Raw genomic sequence first — 7,036 nt, 5'->3', positions numbered from 1 at the left:
CCAGAGCTGTAAGAAAATATGCTTCCAAGCTGGGCACGGTGGCTCACACCTGTAATCCTAGCACTTTGGGAGGCTGAGGCAGGCAGATCACGAGGTCAGGAGTTCAAGACCAACCTGACCAACATGGTGAAACCCCATCTCTACTAAAAATACAAAAATTAGCCAGGCGTGGTGGCACGCGTCTGTAATCCCAGCTACTCAAGAGGCTGAGGCAGGAGAATGGCTTGAACCCAGGAGGCAGAGGTTGCGATGAACTGAGATTGTGCCACTGCACTCCAGCCTGGGCAACAGAGCAAGACTCCGTCCCAAAAAAAGAAAAAGAAAATACGCTTCCATTGTTCTAAGCCACTCAGTTTGTAGCAGTGTGTTATGGCAGCTGTAGGAAACTAGTATAGTAGCAATAATAGCAGCTAGCATTTATGAAGTGCCTACCCTGTGCCAGGCACAATTCTAAGTGCCCCCCGAACCAATTGAAGTAGACACACAGTAATAGAAGCAAGATTAACACAACCCATTACTAGTGACTGACGGTTTGTCCCGTCTTTGGTATTTAAAAGTTGAACCTTACAGTGAAGGTTCCATAATACTGAATTTTATCTGAGGGTAAAAGAATAACGTTTTATTATTTTTCTCTTTTACAGAGAAGGAGGCTGCAGTCCAAAAACTTACATTGCCCGAGATCATACAGTGAATAGCTGTGGAGCTAGAGTTTTAGTCCTAGTAAGTCCTGTGTATGCATTTAACTGATTTGCACTTCTTCTGAGGCCACTGATGGAGAGGAAACCAGTGAGACTGATGGGTGAGCTGACCGAGACGTGGGTTTTGTACAACTGGAAGGATGGAAGAGGCCAAGGGACTTGTGAATTAGAGAAAAAGATTCACCAGGATGGGGTTGGTAGGGTAGGCCTGGTCTAGAGGGGCTGAGAGATAGGGAGGAAGAGATTGGGGCCTTGATAACCTCATAGAACAGGTGTCCCTGGAGCAAGAAAGCCAAAGGTATCTGTGGTCATCCAGGAAACACTGGAATCTAAGATCCCAGAACTGGGTAATGATAAGGTCTAGAACTGGCCATCAGGGTCATCAGTTGAACAAAAGTAAAGGAGAGTTTGTCAATAGACTCTGCTAGGTCGAGAAACCTGGAGGACAAAGGTGATGCTGAAGGAAGCAATAAACTGCTCTGGAGTTCAAAGCATTGAGTGATCACTCCTTGTGCTTATCATGAAAAACAATGAAACCTGAGTTGATTCTTGAACAACAGATGGGAGAGGACAGATGTGAAAGTGGGAAGCCTTTCAAGGTGAGGGGTACAGCCAGGCAAAGTCATGGAAGGGTGAAAGCAGGGGGCATATAGTTTCAAGTTGGTTGCACTTAAGGGTGCATGACACAGTGCGCCGGGAATTATGCCTAGGCTTTGAAAGTGTCCTGATTTGGGCACCTCACAAAGCATATGCTGAATCAAGGATTTAGGTGCAAGTATTTTATTTGAGAGGATGTTGAAAGGAGCACTGTGAAGGAGTAGTGAAGAGAGACAGAGAAGAGAGGAAAGCCAATAAAAGATGAGTAAGTTGGGTAACTGGGGACCCTCTGAGAGACTCTGTATGACACACTTTAGAGTTGTTCCACAGAGAGGCAATGATGTTGGAGTATTTGTCTGCCTACTCGGGTAGGTCCAGAATTCTGGTGGTTGAGGGTTGCTCCCAGGGACATCAACTCTCCGGCTATTCAACCCTGCCCAGGTGGGTGAGCCAGCTCCAGCCACCAGAGAAAGCCCTGGGGAAGAAGACTGTGGATGCTTGAGGCATGAAACCACCAGTGTGTACAAGAATCCTTCACAAAATCTGTAGGTCACTTTCCAGATTGGCTAAGGGGCATGGGCAGGGTACCAATAGCAACTGTTTTAGACGGGAAAGTGAGAAGTGTTCATGGAAGCCCTGCAGTCCCACTAAAGTTTTGCTGTTTATTTCTTAGGCAATGAGAAGATCTCACCAGCTCCGGAATGTGCTGTGGGAAGAGGAGGTGAGGTGGGGTGTAGTGGAGGCTGTGTGCACAGCAGGGCCCAGGGAGTGGGAAGATGGAAGGGAGGGCACGGCCTGGTGAAAGACGATTGCAGGGTTTAAATGAACAGGATTTGGCAACTGATTGGGTGTGGTGCAGGTGTGGGGTGAATGAGCAGGGGAAAGACAGAATACCAAGAGCATGGTGCATCTCAGCAGGAATGAACATCTCTAGGACATGTCTTGTTTAGGAAGCATCAAAAGGGCGAAGCTAGCAGGGAACACTACCTGCTGAACAGACCAGGAAATCTTTTCTGAGCATTAGTCAGTTGGATTTCTCTTACCTTTAGCTTTCTTAAAAATAATAATAAAGTCAATCTTTATTTGTTTTATTATTTATTTATTCAGATGGACTCTCACTCTGCTGCCCAGGCTGGAGTACAGTGGCACAATCTCAGCTCACTGCAACCTCCGCCTCCCAGGTTCAAGCAATTCTCCTGTCTCAGCCTCCCACGTAGCTGGGACTACAGGCACATGCCACCACACCTAGCTAATTTTTGTATTTTTAGTAGAGATGGGGTTTCACCATGTTGGCCAGGCTGGTCTCAAACTCCAGACCTCAAGTGATCTGCCTGCCTTGGCCTCCCAAAGTGCAGGAATTACAAGCGTGAGCCACTGCACACAACCTGTCAGTGTCTTTCTCTTCTTGCAGCCACATGACCTTTGGTTAGTCCAGCTCTGTTGACCCTGATGGACCTTTTCCCTGTTTATTACAGGAATTGGGTCTCTTCGATTCATACCTCCCCATAGACTGGAAACTTCTTGAGGACAGATTATATCTGATTTATCTTCATATCCCCAGTACACAGCATATAATACACCTCAACGGATACTTGAAGATGAGAATAATGATGATAGTTTCCATTTATTGGGTGTTTAATCTGGGTCAGACACTGTGGTGAGCTTTCCAGTACATTACCTCATCTCATGATTGGTATATTAAAACTTCTTGGCTGGGCACAGTTGCTCATGCCTGTAATCCCAGCTGTTCGGGAAGCCAAAGTGGGCAGATCTCTTGAGGTCAGGAGTTCGAGGCCAGCCTGGCCAACGTGATGAAATCCAATCTCTACTAAAAATACAAAAATTAGCCGGGAGTGGTGGTGGGTGCCTGTAATCCTAGCTACTCAGGGGGCTGAGGCAGGAGAATCACTTGAACCTGGGAGGTGAAGATTGCAGTGAGCCGAGATCATGACACTGCACTCCAGCCTAGGTGACAAAACGAGACTCCATCTCAAAAAACAACAAAAACAAAAACAAAAAAACTTCTTTGGTTGTGGGTAACAAAATTAAACTCAGACTGACTTAGGAAAAAATAAAAAAGATATATAGCACCTAATTGAAAGTTCCATGACTCAGTCTAGCTTTAGGCTTGTCTGGAACCAGGCACTCAAACACCGTTTCAAGGAGCCTTTTTCTCCATCTTGTGGCTTGGCTTTCTTCTGTACTGGCTTTGTTTTCAGAAAGATGCTCCTTGTGCTTAGCAACCCCAGTAGAAAAACAGCATCTCTTCTTCAACACATTCAGCGAGGGGTCCATGACAGACCTTCAGTGCGTCAGCTTTGGTGTGTGTGCACAATTCTGGACCAATCATATAATCAGGGAGATCAAATTTGCTAACTGGCCACACTTAGGTTATATCCCCATCCCCGCAGCCATGGGAAGGAGTCAGTCTACCAAAATTTAAAGGAAAATCAGGTGCTACCTTTGTCCAGACAATGAGCAGAAAGTAACAATAGCTACTTTCTATAATAGGTATCCTTGTTTTCCAGATAAAGAAACTGAGGCACAACAAAAGGAATTATCTTGCCAAACCTTACTAGCAGGTGAAAAGGCAGGATTGAATTCAGGTGTCTTTCTCTAGAACCTGTGCTCCTCCAGGGCAACAGACAGGGTCTTTCTCATTTCTGGGTCCCCTCACTCACGACCCCCAAGATCTTAGCCCACAGTGGGTCCTCGATTCCAGTGGTCCTCCAAGTGTGGTCCATGGACCATGCAAATTGGCTAACTCCTTGTTCCTAGACCACAGTGAGTTAAGTACCAAAATCCTGAGTAAAAATTTAGAAATGTTTTATAGTAATTTGGAATTGCCACAACATGCAAAGGCTGTGACCTGAAAAGATGGGTCTGAAATTGATTGTAGATAATTCGAGAAATACTGCTCTATTCAGTTATAGCTAGAAGGAAGACATGAGCCATGGGCCTGCAGAGGAAAGCATGGGGGCTCCAATGGATCCACCACAGGGAGGCAGGTAGGCAGACTGCCCATCCTACCAGTCAGACGGTGGTCGCCACTTGGCCAGCCCAGAGAAGTCTTCCTAGGAACCCCACTATTACCATAGGCCGCCGCAGCTGGTGAGCCTCTCCCACTTCACAAGAAAGGCAGGCAGGGAGGCTCAGGCCCAAGCAGCTCCAGTGCCCTTGGTTCTAGTCCAGCTGGATACTGGCTGATCCTGCCCAGGGCCTGCAGACACCTGGCACCGTCTGCCTGGGCCGCACCCATCCCATGCTTCCACACTGTGCCCAGAGGGAAAATGACGGCTGACACAGAACCTGTGGAAAAGCCACCCCAAAACTAGAGTTAATTTTTAAGCTGAAGTGGAAGGGTCGGCTCCAGGGACATGCTGCCCCCTCCCATCTTGACATGGGCCTCCTTGAGTTGGCACCAGGATGTAGCATGGCTCCAACCCTTGCTTTCCCTTTGGTTGGACACTCTCCAATGCCAGGGTCATGCACCAACAGAGCAGCTCCAAGGAAGAGCATTTTCCAAAGCCCAGATGACTCAAGGTGGCGAATGTGACCGGAGGGGAGATTCAGCAGCCAGCTCAGACCTTTGTTTGGGAGTTAACGATTCCTCCACGCTGATTTCACCTGCCTATTCTATCATGCCCGGTGCAGTGAAAACATCCCGGATACTTTGGATTACAAGGCCAGCTCTGCAATTTTGCTGAATAACTGTAGGCTGCTCACATAATCTTTCTGTGTTTCAATGAGATGACTGCATTTGGAAAAGGTTGGAGCACCCATATCACAGGCCAATTCTGGGGGCGAACTGAGGTAATGCTGTAAAGCACCTCCTGTGCACAGGCCCATGGAGCATGGGAGTGGATATGAGGATGTTCCCTCACCCCTTCCAGGAAGCTGGGAGCTGACAAGGACTCAGGCTCAGTCACTTCCAGTTGTGTGACCACGGGTAGGTTTCTTAGCTTCCCTGAGCCTTGATCATCTCATTTATAAAGAACAAAATACCCAACTGGCAAAGCTGGTGGTAGGAGTGAATGCAACTGAATATGCAGAAGAGCGTGGCACACAGTAGATACTCACTCTGTGCTCATTAATTTCACACATATTTATTGTTAATGCTAGGGACTAGGTCGACTAGGTCAGGCATTGAGCCTACTATGGTGAGCAAAGAAAGACATACCCTGTCTTTTCCCTAGGAATTTAGTAAAGGAAGTTAATTGTGAGTGAAACAGATAGGCACACAGATAATCAAATCACAATTGTGGCACCCACTACAAAGGTGAGGTGCTAAGTGCTAAGTGAAGATGAGACAAGACGTTCAACTCACTTAATGAAGTCAGGAAGGGCCTCTCTGAGGCAGTGATAATTGAGCCAAGGTCTGAAGCATGAATGGGAAAGCATTCAGGATGAGGAACAACATGTGCCAGGCCCTGTAATGGGGAATCCCAGTTAGTTAAAGGGATTGAAAAGAGGCCAGCGTGATGAGAGACCAGAGAACAAGGTGGGGATGGGTTAAGGGAGGGCTGCAGAGGAGAGGAGAGGCCAGACCTCATAAGCCATATAGGCCATGCTATGGATTTCAGGCTTTGGTCCATATTTCATAATAAATGGGGGTGAGGATTACGTGATCATACTTGCTTTCCAAATAGATCCCTCTGGCTGCAGCTCGGAGGTGAAGTGTGTGCATCAACATAATACAGTTGGCAGTCAGGAGACCATTGCTATGCTGCAGATGAGTGATTAAGGAGTTTGAGGCTAAGATGGTGATGATGGAGATGGAGAGGAGGGGGTGGAGGCAGCTGTGTAGGTGAAATGGAAGGCGCTTTGTGCAGCATCACCTAAGCGTGTCAGGAACAATTCCTGATGGTACTACTAGAGGAGAAGTAGGTTTGGGGATAAGCCTATCAGTGTGGTTTTGAACAGATTGAATTTAGGATAGTTCTGAGACATCTGAGAGACAATGACCATTTCCCATCAGGTGAGAGGTAGCCCACTGGTATCATTTTAAAATAAAGACATTAAAAAGTATGGAACACATCACAAATTTGTGCATCATCCTTGAGCAGCTGTATCATTCCAATTTCAGTGTATGTGCTACTGAAGCAAGCACACCACTGGTACCTTTATCAAGGGCGCTTTTAGTGAGTGATGGAGCAAGAAGCTTGTAATGGGAACAAGGACACTTGTGAGTGATGGAGATGTTCATTACTTTAATTATAGCGAGGGTTTCCCAGAGGTATACATACAGCAAAACTCATCAAATAGTACGCTTTCAGTATGTGCAGTTTATTGTACATCAGTTATGCCTCCTTAGAGCTGTCAGAAAAGACAAGTGGGTGGTAGGGACATGGAGACAGTGCAGACAGCCCCTACCCCTGCAGGGGAGATGAGAAACAGAGAGCGAGTGGTTGCTGAGGGAGATGAGAAGGTGACAGAGGCAGCATTTATTTTTGGTTAAGAAGGTGATTTGAGTTGGGCACAGTGGCCCATGCCTGTAATGCCAGCACTTTGGGAGGCTGAGGCGGGCAGATCACCTGAGGTCAGGAGTTTGAGACCAGCCTGGCCAATATGGCAAAACCCTGTCTCTACTAAAAATGTAAAAATTAGCTAGGCATGGTGGCGGGTGCCTGTAATCCCAGCTACCTGGGAGGCTGAGGCAGGAGAATTGCTTGCACCCAGGAAGCAGAGGTTGCAGTGAGCCGAGATTGCACCATTGCATGCCAGCTTGGGCAACAGAGCGA

At 47.1% G+C, this 7,036-nt stretch overlaps 1 pseudogene; it reads right to left on the bottom strand.

Annotated features, from left to right (window-relative positions):
* Positions 1-6,316: 6,316 nt before the first annotated feature.
* On the bottom strand, positions 6,317-6,405 carry LOC111548842 (annotated as a pseudogene).
* Between the last annotated feature and the right edge of the window lie 631 nt (positions 6,406-7,036).

The sequence above is a fragment of the Piliocolobus tephrosceles genome, chromosome 1 (assembly GCF_002776525.5).
Source record: "Piliocolobus tephrosceles isolate RC106 chromosome 1, ASM277652v3, whole genome shotgun sequence".
Classification (NCBI taxonomy): domain Eukaryota; kingdom Metazoa; phylum Chordata; class Mammalia; order Primates; family Cercopithecidae; genus Piliocolobus; species Piliocolobus tephrosceles.
The sequence above is the reverse complement of the archived record's forward strand: the minus strand, read 5'-3'. Positions and strand labels throughout refer to the sequence as shown.